The 18,304-nt window shown below is 42.9% G+C and overlaps 1 protein-coding gene across 2 annotated transcripts in view; it reads right to left on the bottom strand.

Moving 5' to 3' along the window:
- Positions 1–18,304, bottom strand: part of TNFRSF17 (TNF receptor superfamily member 17) — a 59,715-nt gene that overhangs the window by 39,811 nt on the left and 1,600 nt on the right. Inside the window, exon 1 of one of the 2 annotated variants that reach the window (XM_043494138.1) lies at positions 14,646–14,694. The exons of the other annotated variant lie outside the window; for it this stretch is intronic. The gene's annotated coding sequence lies outside the window, so the exon portion shown is untranslated. Of the gene's footprint in view, positions 1–14,645; positions 14,695–18,304 lie in introns of those variants that run through there. 2 annotated transcript variants of the gene reach the window in all.

The following is an 18,304-nucleotide window of genomic DNA, read 5'->3' as shown; positions in this document are numbered from 1 at the left end:
TCAGAAAACTTCCTGCAATCATCACAGTGAAAGCTTATTTAACTTGGAATTGAATTACAAAAAACAATAGTGTATGGTATGGAAAAAGCAGTGTTCATAGATTGTAAACTCTATGGGTCACGGACATCATCTTTTCATTTATCTGTAAAGAGTCACATATACCAGTATACAGAACATTATCAGAACAATGAATAATATAGTAGTTGTGCCAAATAAATTTGGATTGAGTTGTACTTGGTAGAATGCTATAAAACCATATTTTTCTGATGGTTATAATAGTGTCTGAAGAATATATACTTTCATTTGAAAAAAAAAAAGGTTATTGGGCCTTATGGTTGCAAAGATAATCTTCCATGCATTGCTTCCAGATGATGAGGAGGAGACAGCTAGACAGATATTATGAGTGGCATCATCATCATGAACACTAACATGAAAAGAATGAGATGACCCATTTCTAGTTAATCCAGGCAGTTTATGTGCTTTTACTGTCATTTTTGTAGAAGACTATTGTCATGCCTTGTGAATTAATATTCACACTGCTCCATTACACTAAAAAAATTAATCCTGTCTTCTACATGCTAAACATCTTTTTGAGATACTAAAATTTAGCTTCACTTTCGCTTAATCTGATTTCTAACAGATTTCACTTAACCTGTCATGGGATCTTCCTTAAACTATTGGGGCTCAGCCCTAATAGACCTGGGGCATCACTCCAATACTGACTTTCAACCAGACCCCTGTCCACAGACTTGAACACAGCTGCATACTTCCTTCCTGCAAAAGAAACACAGCTACATTTTAAAATAAGAAGTGCCAGTATGTTTGTTAGCATAAACATTCTTGTGCTGGTTTGTTTTAACTAGTTGCTTTTTAACATTCTATTTTACTAATCCAATTACTTTCACTCTGAGACATGTATGTGCTTCTGCTTAAAGCAAGAGAAAATTAACAAAACCAGGACAGATTTTTGGTGCATTAAGTATTGATTACTGTCCCTTTGAGTAGACAGGATTTTCTGTTCAAAGGTTCAATTAGAAATAGCCAAGCAATAAATTCTTTCTGCTCTTATGGCTCCATAATTGAACCTCCAATAGCATTTTGTGCACCTGCTATTCTTTCAAAGGTAAAAACAGTTTCTCTGGCTTATCAGAGGTTTTACAATTAATTTCACTTAGTTCTCTCAAGTCTCTCCAATTTTTAACTGCCATCCTTTCAGGTGGAGGCTCTGGCATTAGTTCAATCTCTGTCAGTTGCTTAAGTGTGTTGTCTGATCATGTCTTATAACACACTTTTCCACAGCAATTAGTGATGACAATTTCAGAACAAAGCCTAATGTGTATTAAAGCAACTGTATTTTATCTTAGTGTCATTTTACATAAACAGATACTGCAATTTAACTCTCCTTAAATTGACCTAGCCCACCTTTGCTTCACTTGAGTGTGTTTTCTCTCTGGTTTCACAGTAGCAGCCGTGTTAGTCTGTATTCGCAAAAAGAAAAGGAGTACTTGTGGCACCTTAGAGACTAACAAATTTATTAGAGCATAAGCTTTCGTGAGCTACAGCTCACTTCATCGATAGCTCACGAAAGCTTATGCTCTAATAAATTTGTTAGTCTCTAAGGTGCCACAAGTACTCCTTTTCTTTTTGTTTTCTCTCTGTATGTGGAGCTATCTATTTGTATAAGTATGGGTCCTCATCACTATAGTATCCCAAAACAAACTGGTCAATTCTACCTTGAATACTTGATAAGTAAGGAACCAAAGAACCAAAGAAATTTTTACTCCTTTCAAACTTATTTTCCAAATACAAAAATCTGCATATTATGCTGTGAAAAACTGCCACTCTGTATTTTTAACTCCATGTAATTGAGAATGCATCCTCTCCCAACCACTGCCACCACTAAATAAATACAAATTGTAAGATTCTGTCTTTCAGATGAGACACAAAACCAAGGTCCTGATCATTTATGGCGCTTATCAGGAAAGTCTCCTGGCCAAATCTAATTTGGGATATTCTGGATCCATAAACTCCTTTTCTCTTTGACAGTGTTATGTATTATTGCTCTTTAGTGTTAATCAGCTGCTGCATTTCACCCAAGAAGTTGTATTTGAAGGGTGGATAAAATGTTCCTAAATTATTATAATTTGTGAATCAGTTTGTAAGGCATTTGTGGACGTAAGGCACTACTTAAATATAAGCTATTACAAACATTTAATGATAATTCTTACTATGAACTCATTTGTGAACTGACAAGACTACTTTCCTGATGAGTTATATAAGGGAGTTTGATTAATCCTCTTAATTTCCTGCTGGAAAGGTACTGTCCTTTTCAGAAATGCTGTCTTGTGGTTAAGGTACCAAATTGGGACTGTGGAGACCTGAGTTGAATTTCCAGCTGTGCCACAGACTCCCTGGAGCACAGGCCTTGTGACCCTGCTTTATTCACCACCTGGTCTCTCTGGAGAAGATTTTCAAAGGCATGAAGAGTCATTATGCATCAAATTCTCTATTTACAAAAGAAAATATTTATAGGTGTTTTGGTGCCTAACTGCTTCTGAAAACTCTTCCCTTCCCCCACACCTCAGTTCTCAATCTGTAAATGTAAAATTGGGATAATTATGCTCTCCTACCTTACAGTAGTGTTGTGAGGCTAAAATAATTGATGTTTGTGAGATGCTCAGACACGAGGAAAGGCCATATAAGTATATATTACCAGACAGAATGTCTAGCTGCATAAAATAGAGATGCCTACTAAATCCAAAGAAATTTGGATTGGGTCAATTATGAATAAAGAGTCACAAAAGCTGTTAATTTTCATCCTACCACTAAACTAACTGCAGATGATGAACATGTGATATTTGCATAATTAATCTCACTATCTTGTATTTTTGGTTCTGTCATCTCCAAAAACCTACACACCTCCATTTGCCTCTAAAATGTTTGTTGCCTGAATTACTATTGTTCTAGGAAATTGTTGCTATCTTCTTTGTAAAATAAAGATCAGATTTTGAACTGAAATCTCTAAATTAAACAGCACAAAACAACAGACCCTGTACAGTAGGGAACAATCCTACAGTAGCATGTATTAAAGACCTAATAGCTCTTCATACCTAATGGGCAAAATGCTCCCTCCTACTGAAAATTCTGGGAGGGGAGAAAGGGAGAGGAATGTGTCTTCATGGAATTAGTGTTGCAGCCCCTCCTCAGGGGGGAAGAGTTTGCAGTCTATAGGGTGCCTACTATCTTCGCTGCTGAAATACCCATGTACAGGCAGGAGGTACACCTTAGAAGTCCTGTGGAGCTTAATGACTTACAGGGAAACCTAAAGAGGCCTCCATCCCATACTACTCCCCAGAAATTCATTTATACCTTGCAGCATGGCTTATTCAGGAGTCATGCAGCCATTAGCTCCCCGCCATCCATGCCTTTGCTCCCAGACCTCTGTGAGGACACTCCTAGGGCATATCCAGACAAGAAAGACAGGTGCTTTTAAAACATGATTTGAAACACTTCATAACACCTTGCATTGTATATACAGATTAAAACCTCTGAAATTGTGCTGGCTCTTGTCTACATTACAATTTTTTACCTCAGCAATTAACATGAGTTAGTGAGCAAGGCTGCTCTGGACACTCCAAATATGTCTCTTCCAGGACAGAAATGTTAATTTACCCTAGGCTGAGATCTGTACTGTCACCTTCATAATAACAAGAGGTCTTACTTTCTCTTATAATCTATATTGTGTCTCTTATTATAATCTCAAACACTGCAATTTTTGCCCCTGAAATTTTGGCTGCACAATGAAGGCACCTCCAGTCTCACAATATGCTTTATATCCTAAGGCCAAATAATATCTGAAGGCATATTTTCATCAGCAGTGATAATGTGCTGTTCTGTATATATTGCTGTAATATAACAGGAGTCAATTTTGTACTATCTGTTTGTAGTTGAACTGAACACTGGAAATAAAAAAAAAGAAAATAAACCCCAAAGCTTCACAGTTACAGACAAAATTCCTAGCATAACAGAAACCAAAATGGATTGAATTAAATTAAAAGGCAGGGCCATTCTGGCTGCCGTCACCCAAACAGACTCTGCAGAAAGTTTGAAAGCTGATGGGATGGGAGATTTCTGAACAGAGCTCACTGGGAGACTCATACAGCTACAGTGGCTTCAGGCCTCACCATTCATTTCATTAACAGATCTTAGCTCAAGTGGATGGTCTAGGATGCTCATCTTATCAAAAAGAGGACAGTTGACATTAGTCATAAATTCATACTAGCTTCTATGGTCCTTTATTAAGGGAAGGGGCATTTATCAGTTTCCTTTACAAACATCAGATACTTCATCTGATTTTCAGATTAGATTAGATGAGATTAGGATTTTCAGGTAGAGCATCTATTTGTTCAATAAAAGCAAATGTCAACAACAAACAAACAAAACAGCACTTTACACTTGTACATTACTTAGTGGAAAAGAGCTGAAGGTAAAATATTCAGTCACAATTGAACTGTTCTAGATCAAGATATTTCAGCTTCAAACACACCAGGTCTTGTACAGATGTCAAAAACTCTCCTGTTGATATACCTACATTTCTAACAACTCCAATTAGAATTCTAGGGTCGGATCAACTCTTAATACCCTGAAGTTAAATCAGTAGAATGATATAACATATCCATGTTGTCCCAGTTCTCAGCTGATATCTTTAAAGGCTGGGCTAAACACTGACTTTACATCAATTTAACTAGATTCATTTCTAAATGCTTACAATCCCCTGGTATAGGCACTCTTAAACCAAATTAAATTAAATCAATATTAGCCAGTCTATTCTGGTCCTGCCCCAGACTCACTATGTAACTTTAGGAAAATCACCTAGAACAAAACTTTTGAACACATTTACTTAAAGGTAGACATCTAAATCTACATTTAGGCACTATAAGATAGAAGGGCTACGAACAACAAACAGCAACTCCTGCCTGACTATTTCCTACTATATACTAATTCTCCCTGGCTCTTTTTATGGTAAACTTATTTTCCCAGCATGCCTTTTGGGGACTTGCCCTTTACATTCGGTAGAAACACAGCTGCAATCCTAAAGTAATCATATTGCATCTTGCTGCTAAATTTTTCTGTTCCTACTAGAAACTCTTCACTCTTCCATTTTGCTGAGTAAATGGAATGTTCTCTTTTAGGGTATGTCTACAGTATGAAATTAGGTGGATTTTACAGAAGTCAATCTTTAGAAAACAATTTTATACAGTCGATTGTGTATGTCCCCACTAAGCGCATTAAGTCGGCGGAGTGCATCCTCAATACCATGGCTAGCATCGACTCACGGAGCGGTGCACTGTCAGTAGCTATCCCACAGTCCCCGCTGCCCATTGGAATTCTGGGTTAAGCTCCCAATGCCCGATGGGGCAAAAATATTGTTGCCGGTGGTTTGGAGTATATGTCATCAGTCTCCCCTCCTTCCTTTCCTCCCTCCCTGAAAGCAAGGGCAGACAATCGTTTCACACCTTTTTTTCCTGGGTTGCCCAGGCAGACGCCATAGCACAGCAAGCATGGAGCCTGCTCAGCTCACTGCTGCTGTTGTGAGCATTGTAAACACCGCACACATTATCCTGCAGTATGTGCAGAACCTGGCTCGGAGACGCCAGCACGAGGACGATTGTGAGGAGGACATGGACACAGACATTCCTGAAAGCACGGGATGTGGCAATTTAGGACATCATGGCAGCATTGGGCAGGTTGATACAGTAGAACGCCAATTCTGGGACCAGCAAACAAGCACAGACTGGTTGGACCGCATAGTGTTGCGGGTATGGGACGATTCCCAGTGGCTGTGAAACTTTCGCATGTGTAAGGCCACTTTCCTGGAACTTTGTGAGTTGCTTTCCCCCACCCTGAAGCACAGGAATACCAAGATGAGAGCTGTCCTGACAGTTGAGAAGCAAGTGGTGATAGCCCTGTAGAAGCTTGCAATGCCTGACTGCTACCGGTCAGTCAGGAATCTATTTGGAGTGGACAAATCTACTGTGGGGGCTGCTGTGATCCAAGTAGCCAATGCAATCCCTTCTGCTAACAAGGATAGTGACTCTGGGAAATGTGCAGGTCATAGTGGATGGCTTTGCTACAATGGGTTTCCCTAACTTTGGTGGGGCAATCGATGGAATGCATATCCCTATCATGGCACCAGACCACTTTGCCAACCAGTACGTAAACCACAAGGGGTACTTCCCAGTAGTGCTGCAAGCACTGGTGGATGACACGGGATGTTTCACCAACATCAATGTGGGATGTCCAGGAAAGGTGCATGATGCTTGCATCTTTAGGAACTCTAGGCTGTTCAAACAGCTGCAAGAAGGGACTTACTTCCCAGACCAAAAAATTACCGTTGGGGATGTTGAAATGCCAATATTTATCCTTGGGGACCCAGTCTACCCTTGCTCCCAGGACTCATGAAGCCATACACAGGCAGCCTGGACAGTATAAAGGAGCAGTTCAACTATAGGCTGAGCAAGTGCAGAATGGTGGTAGAATGTGCCTTTGGATGTTTCAAAGCTCATTGGCGCTGTTTGCTGATGAGGTTAGAGCTCAGTGCAACTAATATTCCCATTGTTATTGCTGCTTGCTCCATAATAGCTGGGAGAGTAAGGGGGAGATGGTTATGGCGGGGTGGGAGGCGGAGGCAAATCACCTGGCAGCCAATTTTAAGCAGCCAGACATCAGAGTGATTAGAAGAGCACAGCTAGGTATGCTGCGTGTCAGAGAGGCTTTGAAAAGCCGTTTCATGACTGGCCAGGCTATGGTGTGACAGTTGCGTGTCTCTCCTTGATGCAAACCCACCCCCTTTGTTGATTTTAATTCCCTGTAAGCCAGCCACCCTCCCACCTTTGATCAGAGCTGGCAAAGGAAATAAGTCACTCTTGTTTTGAAACCATGTATTCTTTCTTTATTAAAAAAAGGGAGATAACTGACAAGGTAGCCTGGGTGGGGTGGGGGAGGACAAGCCCACATTGCTTATTGTAGCCACACTATAAAATCAAAGCTGTTTGAATGACAGCCTTCTGTTGCTTGAGCCATCCTCTGGAGTGAGTGGCTGGGTGCCTGGAGCCTCCCCTGCCACGTTCTTGGATATCTGGGTAAGGAGAATATGGAACCTGGGGAGGAAAGCAGGCCATTTTACAATGGATGCAGCAGCGGTCTGTGCTCGTTGCCTTTCCTGCAGCTCCACCAGATGCCTGAGCATGTCTGTTTGCTCACCCATTAGCCTCAGCATCGCCTCCTGCCTCTTTAGTGCTCATCTAATGCTTTCCTGGCCTCTGACACTGAATGCCTCCATGCATTCAGCTGTGCCCTATCAGTGAGGGAGGACTGCATGAGCTCAGAAAACATGTCATTGCCAGTGCATTTTTTTGCTTTAACCTCACAGATGGAGATAGGGGGAGCATAGAAACATTTGCACCTGCAGGGGAGATAAAAAGGGAGAGTACATTTTAAGATGATACATTTCTGAGAACAAAAGGGAGAGTTTCACAGTGAATCAAGCAATTCATAGCAAACAGCACATGTGCTTTAGGTACAAAGTCACATTTTGCCTTTTATATTGAGTGCCTGCCGGTATGGTGACACATCACACACAACTGGGCAACAGAATTCAGTTTCCAGGCAACCACGGATGTAGTTACCCGGATCACAGAAAGGAAAAAAAAAAGTGATCCGGGTAACTACCGGCCAGTTACTTTGACATCTGTAGTATGCAAGGTCCTGGAAAAAATTTTGAAGGAGAAATTAGTTAAGGACATTGAAGTCAATGGTAAATGGGACAAAATACAACATGATTTTACAAAAGGTAGATCGTGCCAAACCAACCTAATCTCCTTTTTTGAAAAAAAGTAACAGATTTTTTAGACAAAGGAAATGCAGTGGATCTAATTTACCTAGATTTCAGTAAGGCGTTTGATACCGTGCCACATGGGGAATTATTAGTTAAATTGGAGAAGATGGGGATCAAGATGAACATCAAAAGGTGGATAAGGACTTGGTTAAAGGGGAGACTGCAACAGGTCCTACTGAAAGGCAAACTATCAGACTGGAGGGAAGTTACTAGTGGAGTTCCTCAGGGATTGGTTTTGGGACCAATCTTATTTAATCTTTTTATTACTGACCTTGGCACAAAAAGTGGGAGTGTGCTAATAAAGTTTGCAGATGATACAAAGCTGGGAGGTATTGCCAATTCTGAGAAGGATTGGGATATTATACAGGAGGATCTGGATGACCTTGTAAACTGGAGTAATAGTAATAGGATGAAATTTAATAGTGAGAAGTGTAAGGTTATGCATTTAGGGATTAACAACAAGAATTTTAGTTATAAGTCGGGGACGCATCAATTAGAAGTAACAGAAGAGGAGAAGGACCTTGGAGTATTGGTTGATCATAGGATGACTATGGAGCTGCCAATGTGATATGGCCATGAAAAAACCAAATGCTGTTTTGGGATGCATCAGGAGAGGCATTTCCAGTAGGGATAAGGAGGTTTTAGTACCATTATACAAGGCACTGGTGAGACCTCACCTAGAATACTGTGTGCAGTTCTGGTCTCCCATGTTTAAAAAGGATGAATTCAAACTGGAGCAGGTACAGAGAAGGGCTACTAGGATGATCCGAGGACTGGAAAACTTGTCTTATGAAAAGAGACTCAAGGAGCTTGGCTTGTTTAGCCTAACTAAAAGAAGGTTGAGGGGAGATATGATTGCCCTCTATAAATATATCAGAGGGATAAATACAGGAGAGGGAGAGGAATTATTTAAGCTCAGCACCAATGTGGACACAAGAACAAATGGGTATAAACTGGCCACCAGGAAGTTTAGACTTGAAATTAGACGAAGGTTTCTAACAGTCAGAGGAGTGAAGTTTTGGAATAGCCTTCCAAGGGAAGCAGTGGGGGCAAAAGATCTATCTGGTTTTAAGATTCTACTCAACAAGTTTATGGAGGAGATGGTATGATGGGATAATGGGATTTTGGCAAGTAATTGATCTTTAAATATTGAGGGTAAATAGAACTAATCCCCTGAGATGGGATATTAGATGGATGGGATCTGAGTTACCTAGGAAAGAATTTTCTGTAGTATCTGGCTGGTGAATCTTGCCCATATGCTCAGGGTTTATCTGATCTCCATATTTGGGGTCAGGAAGGAATTTTCCTCCAGGGCAGATTGGAGAGGCCCTGGAGGTTTTTCGCCTTCCTCTGTAGCATGGGGCATGGGTGACTTGAGGGAGGCTTCTCTGCTCCTTGAAGTCTTTAAACCATGATTTAAGGACTTCAATAGCTCAGACATAGGTGAGGTTTTTGTAGGAGTGGGTGGGTGAGATTCTGTGGCCTGCGCTGTGCAGGAGGTCGGACTAGATGATCAGAATGGTCCCTTCTGACCTTAATATCTATGAATCTAAACCATCGTAAGCCAAAGAGAAGGCAGGGTTGGCTTCTTCTGCCTTCATAACATGTGGGAATGGTTTCAAACTGCTGCACCCTCCTTTCTTATAGCAAGCAATGCAGGTTGGGTTTGCCATTTAAAAGGAGGGGCTGCAGTTTTCGGATGGATGTGCAGTACACCCCTCTCCCCAACTCACTGTGTGGCTATTCTCTGGGATGATCCCTTCACCCCTCCCCCCACCGCATGGCTATTCTCAGGGATGATCCCTTTTAGCCAAGCGCAAACAGCCCAGCATGAATGGGGTCCTTTTATTGTTCCCTTAAAAAAATTCCCCTATTTCCACCAGGTGACCATGAATGATATCACTTTCCTGAGGCTAACACAGAAAGATATAAACCGAATGTTGCTTGAATGCGACCAAAACCCAGGACCATTCGCTGCCATGTTTTGTGCTGCAATGATTCTAGACTACTTGCTACTGGCTTCATGTGGTAAAGTGTCCTACCATGGAGGACAAAATAAGGCAGCCCTCCCCAGAAATCTTCTGCAAAGGCTTTCAGAGTACCTCCAGAGAGCTTCACGGAGATGTCCCTGGAGGATACCCGCTATTTCCCCAGACACGTGAACAGACTTTTCCAGTAGCTGTACTGGCCGCAAATGCATCCCAGTTCTTTAGGACAAAGCAAACACTAAAACACAATTGCAGTTACAACTGTGCACTCACCGGAGGTGCCTTCTCTGGCTTCAGGGTTGGGGAACCTACCTTGGGAGGGTATTGGCTCCAGGGTGATGAAAAGGTCCTGGCTGCTGGGGAGAACGGATCCTCCTCTTGCCTGCTGCCCATTCTCTTCCTCCTCCTCATCCACAAAAGCCTCCTCCCTGTTGCGCGAGACTCTCCCTTTGCAGGTGTCCATGAACAGTGATGGGGTAATGGTAGGGTCCCCCCCTAGAATACCATGCAGCTGATCATAGAAGTGGCACATCTGGGGCTCTGACCCGGAGTGACCATTTGCCTCCTTTGTTTTTTGGTAGGTTTGCCTGAGCTCCTTAACTTTCAAGGGGCACTGCTGTGAGTCTCTGTTGTAGCCTCTGTCCACCATGCCCTGTGCGATTTTGCCATATATAAGCATTTCTTCTTTCTGATCGGCTTTTAGCCTGCACAGACTCTTCTCCCCATACAGCAATCAGATCTAGTGTCTCCCGTTCACTCCATGCTGGAACTCATTTGCGATTCTGGGACTGTGTGGTCTCCTGTACTGCTGAGCTCATGACGCTGACCAAACAGGAAATGAAATTCAAAAGTTCCCAGGGCTTTTCCTGTGTACCTGGCTAGTGCATTGGAGTTCAAAGTACTGTCCAAAGCGATCACATTGGAGCACTCTGGGATAGCTTCCGGAGGCCGATACCATCAAATTGCATCTGCACTACCCCAAATTCGATCCAGCACGGTTGATTTTAGCGCTACTCTCCTCACCAGGAAGGAGTATAGCAGATGATTTTAAGAGCCCTTTAGGTTGACAGAATGGGGTTGGTTGTGTAGACCAGGTGCACCTTTGGCGGCGTTCCTCCTGCTGCACACCCCCATGGATGGTCTTATGCACCCCACTTTGGAGACCACTGGTGTAGACGCATTGCTTGTAAAATCGACCTAACGAGGCTATATTCGAACTAACCTCGTAGTGTAGACCAGGGCTGAGTCTTGTTTTCGGACTCACTACTCCTGTTGACTTGAAAGCACCTCTAAAAATCAGGCTACTTATTTAAATACCTAAATGTGGATTTAGTTACTAATTTTAGCATCAAGATTGAATGCTTTTGCCTTATCCTGCCTCAGTTTACATAACTGTAGCAGAGGTACTTCACAGGTGTGTCTATGTGACACTTAATAGTTTAAAGAACTTGTAGAACCTTGAATGACAGATGCTATAGAAGAGCCAAGTATTAGTAATATGACAAGGATAGTGTCCTAAAGTTGATTGCTGTAGAATCAATTTCTGATCTCCAAGAGCTCAGAACTCACAAAACCAGGTATCAATTCTCTGCCCCACTATAATTTCTATAGCTAGCTCACATCACAATACCAGTGAAACCCCAGCAGCATGGGTGTGACAGCTCAAGTACATACCAAGGGTACTGTGCTACAAAGGTTTCACTGCTATTACTGGAGCCATAGGCACCGACTCCATGGGTGCTCCAGGGCTGGAGCACCCACAGGGAAAAATTGGTGGGCGCTCTGCACCCACCAGCAGCTCCCCTCCCCGCCCCAGCTCACCTCTGCTCTGCCTCCTCCATGAGCATGCCCGCTGTTCCCCCTCCATCCCAGTGCTTGCCGCCGCAAAACAGCTGTTTTGTGCAGGAAGCGCTGGGAGAGAGCAGGAACGTGGCGCACTCAGGGGAGGAGGTGGGGCCGGGGCAGGAATTTGGGGAGGGGTCCAAGAGGGGCAGGGAGGTGGTGGAGTTGGGGTGGTGACTTTGGAGGAAGGGGTTGGGTGCTCGTGCCTCCCCTGCCCCCATTCCACTGGCGCCATGAGAAGTTGGCACCTGTGACTTGAGCTAGCTTTGATCTACACATGTTATGATCACACCTCCCAAATGCAGTGTAGATTAGTCACTCTGTACCTCAGTTCCCCACTTGTAAACTGGAGATGAGCTTCTCCACCTCCTAGGTTATTGCAAAGGTAAGTATACTAAAAGATTGTGAGGTGCTCAGATAGTACGGTAATGAAGGCCACGTAAGTACCTATGATAGCTATATACAGGCTAATTATTACTGAAGGACCTTTTAAACTTTTTCGTCTCCCTTGCATTATGGGTCCTTTTACATTCATGAAGAAATTATGCTGCAGTGATGATGATACAGAATCTGTATGTAAATCAATAATCAAATTCAATTTAAGGAATGGCATCAGTCAATTACAAGAATTTTGGCAGCAAATATGCATGGTTCTAGAATAAAAAAATTCTTCAGCAAAAAAATACGTAAGAGCTTTTACTTACAAATTTTAGTTTAAATGGCTGGATGATACAAAGGGACTATTTGAAAAAGTAAAAAGCTTTATATTGTTAAGACACCTCAATAGAACATCACTATTTGTATTCCAACAGATATTAGTCAGCTAAGTGACGATGATTCTACTTGTCTCCTTAGCTCTTGTTTTTAAGTACTGCCTAATACTCCAGGTTGAAAACACTGAAAGATACCAGCTCAGTTAAAACCTTAGGGTTTCGCTTACTCACCTCTTATGTGTGGAGAAGCCTGCAGAACAGGTTTGCACACCCTTAGGAACACCTGGGAGGGCCACAAGAGCTTCTGAAATTATGTCTGAGGATCATAGTACTTAGGGAATAAACGTCAGGATTGACAGACACTGCAAGTAACTTGTCTTCCGTACAGGATGTCTGAGACTTCTGGCACCATATACTCTGAATACTATCAAACCTATGTGCATTTACTTAGGTATTTACTTACACACACACACACACACACACACACACACACACGGAGAGAGAGAGGAAAAACACCCATGAACCATGGAGAAGAGGCAAGAACAGAGTTCAGGGATACTAGGGCTGCCAAATCCAAGTTGTATTTCAGATGCTTTGAAGTCCAACCTTCTAAGAGATGCCAAAACATATGTAATAAGACAGTGCTGCCCACAAACTCTGTGTGCAAGTAATAATCTCAAGGCAGACACTGGCAGAACTAAAATTCTTTCCCCACGAAGGAGGTAGCCAGCAGAAGGGACACATCTCCAAGATGTTAACGAAAGAGAGACTGCGGAAGTCTTTCTAAATGTGGCAAAAGAACTGAGAAAATCCCTTTCGTGTATGGCATTTGGTTGAAGGTAGGAGCTCACTTGACTTCTTGGTAGAATCAGAACTCACATAAAAATAGGCTTACCAATTAGTAATGCGATAGTTATAAAACTGAGCCAATAAGGGCTTATCCACATCTAAAGGGAAATGATAAAATAAAAATTTACCAGATACCAAATAGCCAGAAAACATCACCTATTACCCAGAAGCCAATATAAAGATTCATGGAAAGTTGGGGCACCAGAGAAGTCCTGGTAAGAAGCCAAGCCTTCCTTCCCACAAGGTGGAGGGTGTTGGGACTTCTTTCAGGGTGCTCCTACCCGTAACTCCTTGCTCAGGAGATCTATTTTTTATACGTTTTCTGCTTATTAGATATCTGGCTTTCCCCCCAACTCCTTTGGATGCCGAAAGAAGAAGGATTGCTCTTTTCCCCCTCTAAACCCAGAGACCCCATGGTTATTCAGGGGTGGTACTACTTTTGGCAGCTTCAAAGAGAGCCAAAGTGACCTCCACTACTTTGCTCTTCCTCAAAATTCTGGTTGTTGTCAGGTGAGGGGGGGGTCCTTTTTTTCAGGTCCATCTTTCATATGATTAGCACCTAGACTATCTCCTGCTGCTCATAACTGTCCCATATGTCAGCTGAGTAAAAATGAGATGACTCCTGTTTCACCACTGGACTATTCAGAACTTTGTAAAACTGAGATTTGTGGCTCCTTAATCTCACTCTTGAAGAAGTCTGAGCAGCAACAGAAATCCTGGAAATGCCTACTGCATACTCAGGAAAATAGCACTGCATCAGGTCACAATTAGAATTTTTTTCATAGCCATAATACTTTAATGGGAATCTAGATTCTTCATAAATTGAAGAGTTGTCCCTTCACATGCTAGGGAAGGCTTTGCACTTGGCAGAGGAACATAGGAGAGTAGATTTTTTAAGTCTACATACTTCAGAAGTTTAGATTTTAGTACCTATTTTAGTCACTTTTAAACAACTCATGACCTAGTTACTTACATTTCAATCTTCTGCCTTCTATGTTATGTGGGATTGTAAAGGAGCGGACTCACCCCTGCAGCACCTCCTGCTGGTTGTTGAGAATTAGCTCTTTTCCAGCATGGCACGCCCTCTGCAGGCCAGTGATCTCCCACAGCTCTGGTCCCCATGTCCTCAGAACCCCAGAGAAAGGGACACTGGGGTTGGTATCTCCTGGCAGTACCCCCCACACTCTGCCTCTGGGTCTCCCCTTCCTGGAAAACCCCCAACCCTCCCCACCTTGCTTCAGTCTGGGCTACTGCCAGTTGTCACCAAGCCCCCGCTCCCTGGGGCAGACTGCAGCGTAAAGCACTCATCATAGGCAAGGAGGCTCGGACCTACTGCCTTCCTTTGCCTCCTAGTACATCTATGGGCCTTGGACCAGGTCCTACAGCCTGGGGAGTTGCCAGCCTGGAGCGCCGCCACTCAGCCTGCTCCTTACCCAGCACTACACCACTCTCAGTACCTTATCAGGCAGATAGCCAAACCCTGCTCTCTCCCAGTTTAGAAAGAGACTCCTTAGGTTTCTGGCTCACAGCCTTTTTATACAGGCCAGCTGGGGCCTGATTGGGGCGTAGCCCAGCTGCAGCTGCTTCCCCAATCAGCCATCCCCAGCCACAGCCCTCTCTAAGGCTGCTTTTAATCCCTTCTATTTTAGGAGCGGGGTAGCCACCCCACTACAGGGATCAAATGCAGAAGGAAAAATAACAAGGGTGGTACTTCACGCTCTCCCTACAAATGAAGCTCCATCCCCTTGAAATGTACTCACAGTATATAGTTGGAGAGATGTTCAAAATATGATCATGGGTTTGCCTCCCACTGAGTGTGGCTCAGATCGCTATTGAACAAGCCTAAACTCCTTGGCTTGGCCACTTCTCAAAGGAGGAATACATGGTGGTACTCTATTACTTCCCATTGGTGGTGCCAAAATGAGATGTCACTCACAGGAGATTGTGCAGATCTTTATAATATGATTGTCCCTCTCCTTTCTCTATATACTTGGTTAGCTGTAACACTGACATTTAAATGATCTTCATTGGACACCTGATTAAAATTAATTGAGACAATTGTTACCTCCCATAGCTATTGTTTCAAGCTCTCTGAAACTCAGGCCAAACATCATTGCCTCAGGTTTCAGAGTAGCAGGTATGTTAGTCTGTATCTGCAAAAAGAAAAGGAGAACTTGTGGCAACCTAGAGACTTTTTAACAAATTTATTTGAGCATAAGCTTTCGTGAGCTGCAGCTCACTTCATCGGATGCTTCGCAACCAAAATGGCTAGAGACTGACATTTAAAAAACTTTACTTTAAATTAAAGCTGTGATTCTGGAATGTGAGGTGACACTTTGTGGAAGATGGAGACACAATGTATGCCCTAGTTTGAGTCCCACATATTATAATCTCATAGGGAAATCAAGAACTAATATTTCTAAGTGGAAAAAAATTTAGGGCTGCTTTGTACATTATAAAGAAGCAAAAAGGCAGAGTTTTTTTTCATTCTCAGAGTTTGTAAAATATTTTGTTTACAACTGCAAATGAGAAAATACATAACTTGGACTATCATATATTGCTAAGTATAAAATCCTAAGGTTATGGAGAGAGACAAGGTGCTTCAGGTCTGGGAAATGTACTGCGAGTGTCACAGCTAAATACAAGATGGAACAGATTGTTTAGAATACGTAAACGCATATTTCAAGGGATCATTCAAGGTGAAGTGACCAGTTAACATCTCTCCAGTCATAGGGGGGAAAGGAGAAGTAAAAAGCTGGGGGGGGGCAGAGGTTAACGGGTTATAGATTGTTTTAATAAGCCATAAATCCAGTGTCTCTATTCAGTCTATGATTTTTAGTGTCTAGAAAAGTTATAAATTTAAGCTTCCAGGCTCATCTTTTGAAGGTGTTTTGGAGGTTTCCTTTGAGGATGAGGACTGAAAGGTCAGATATAGAGTGAATGTTTGTTAAAAGTGTTCACCCACAGGTTATATGGTAAAAAGAAAAGTACTCCTTTTCTTTTTGCGAATACAGACTAACACGGCTGCTACTCTGAAAGGTTATATGGTGTTTTTGTCTTTTAGCATTTTTCTGTGTTAGTTCATTTGAGAGCATAGTGATTGCCTGGTTTCACCCACATAAGTGTTATTGGGCTATTTATTACACTGGATGAGGCATACCACATATTGTGATAGGCATGTGTCGGACTCATGGGTCTTGAAAGGTGTGTTCTGGGGGTGGCATTGATCATTGTTGGAATGAAAATATGTCTACAGGTTTTACATCTGTTGTTCTGGCAAGGTCTGGTGCCACTTTGAGTTAGTGTGTCCTAGTCTGTGGGGAGCTTGCTTCTGATGATGAGGGGAGAGTGGTTGGGGGAGAGTGGTTTGAAGGGCAGAAGAGGGGGTTCAGGAAAGATTTATTTCAGGCTGTGGACCCCACTGACTATGGGTTGTACTTGTTTAATGACACCCTGTATAAGTTCTAGTGTGGAGTGGTAGGTGACAACTAGAGGTTGGAGTGGGTTTTATTTCCATATTGAGGCAGGTTCTCTCAAGGTATTTGGGTAGACATTTTATGATGAAATCTACTTCTCTGGTGGAATATCCTTGTTTCGTGAAAGCAGTTTTAAGAGTGTTAAGATCATGGGCATCAGGTGAATTTACCTCTGCAGTCCCACCCCGTTCTGCCCCCACTTCACCTCTTCCCCTGAGGGCCTGCCCCCACTCACTCCTTTCTGCCCCACCTTCACCCCCCACTGTGGGCCCTATGACTGGAAAAGCTCTATGCCGCCGCAGCCCCAGAGCCACAGTGGGGAGCAACAGCTCCTCCAGCCCTGGGGTTGTGGTAAAGGGAGATTTTTCTGGGGGCTCCAAATTAGCCAGGGCCCCTTGGCACAGGTCCTGTGGCCCCATGCAGTAATCCACCATTGCCCACCCCTGGCAACACGAGGTCAGGGGAATCTTACCCGCCCCAAGCCTCCATCACGTGCCTTCCATGGTTAAGATATATATCCCAGACTTTCTCCTCAGAGCATATTCTGTGTTATCTGAGTGCCTGGTGATAGATAACAAATTTTTTGGTGTGTTTGGGGTGGTTACTAGATCTGTGTAGGTGGGTGTGCTGATCCATGGGTTTCTTGTATATAGCTGCCTGTAGTGTTCCATCATTGGAGCTGATTGTGTTGTCCAGGAAGTTGAACCTAGTGTGGGAGTGTTCTAGAGATTGTTTAATGGATAGGTGGTGGTTGTTGAAGATGTGGTGGAAACTTATGAGGGTGTTTAGGTCCTCTGTCCAGAGGATGACAATATTATTGATGTATCTCAGGCATATGATTGATTTAATGGTGCATTTGCCCAGAAATTCTTCCTCAAGGAGGCTCATGAAGAGATTGGCAATTTGGGGAGTCATCCTGGTACCCATAGATGTTCCCATGGTTTGGACAAAGTGCTCGTTGTTGAATGTAAAATTGTGGCTGAGGATGAAACAGATGAGTTTGGGTGAATATCTGAGTATTTTCCATTGTCTTATAGATATTTGAGATAGGCAGCAATGCCATCATTGTGAAAGATGTTCGTGGACAGGGAGGTGATATCCATGGTGGTAAATATGGTGTTCTCAGGGAGATTGTTAATTTTATGGAGTTTCTGGAAGAAGCTGGTTGTGTCCTGGAGGAAGCTGGCCCTTTGTGTGGTGAGTGACTATATAGAGTAATATATACTATATATCTAGAAAGAGAGAGAGGTTATATAGAGTAATTTAAATACTTGCAAATTCCATTCCATTTATTCACAAAATATCAACGAATATTTAATACTTTGGCCAAGGGAATTAACCACTGAGGGTATGCCTAAACGGCAAAGATAAACCCGCTGCTGGCCTGTGCCAGCTGACTCAGGCTTGCGGGGTTGTTTCATCGCTGTGTAGACTTCCAGACTTGGGCTGGAGCCTGAGGGTCCCAGAGCCCAGAAGTCTACACAGCAATGAAACAGCCCCAGTGGCTGGCATGGGCCAGCCGTGGGTGTCTACTTGCTA

This window comes from Dermochelys coriacea, chromosome 10 (genome assembly GCF_009764565.3).
Source record: "Dermochelys coriacea isolate rDerCor1 chromosome 10, rDerCor1.pri.v4, whole genome shotgun sequence".
In the NCBI taxonomy this organism is placed as follows: domain Eukaryota; kingdom Metazoa; phylum Chordata; order Testudines; family Dermochelyidae; genus Dermochelys; species Dermochelys coriacea.
This window is presented reverse-complemented; position numbering and strand designations above follow the sequence as displayed.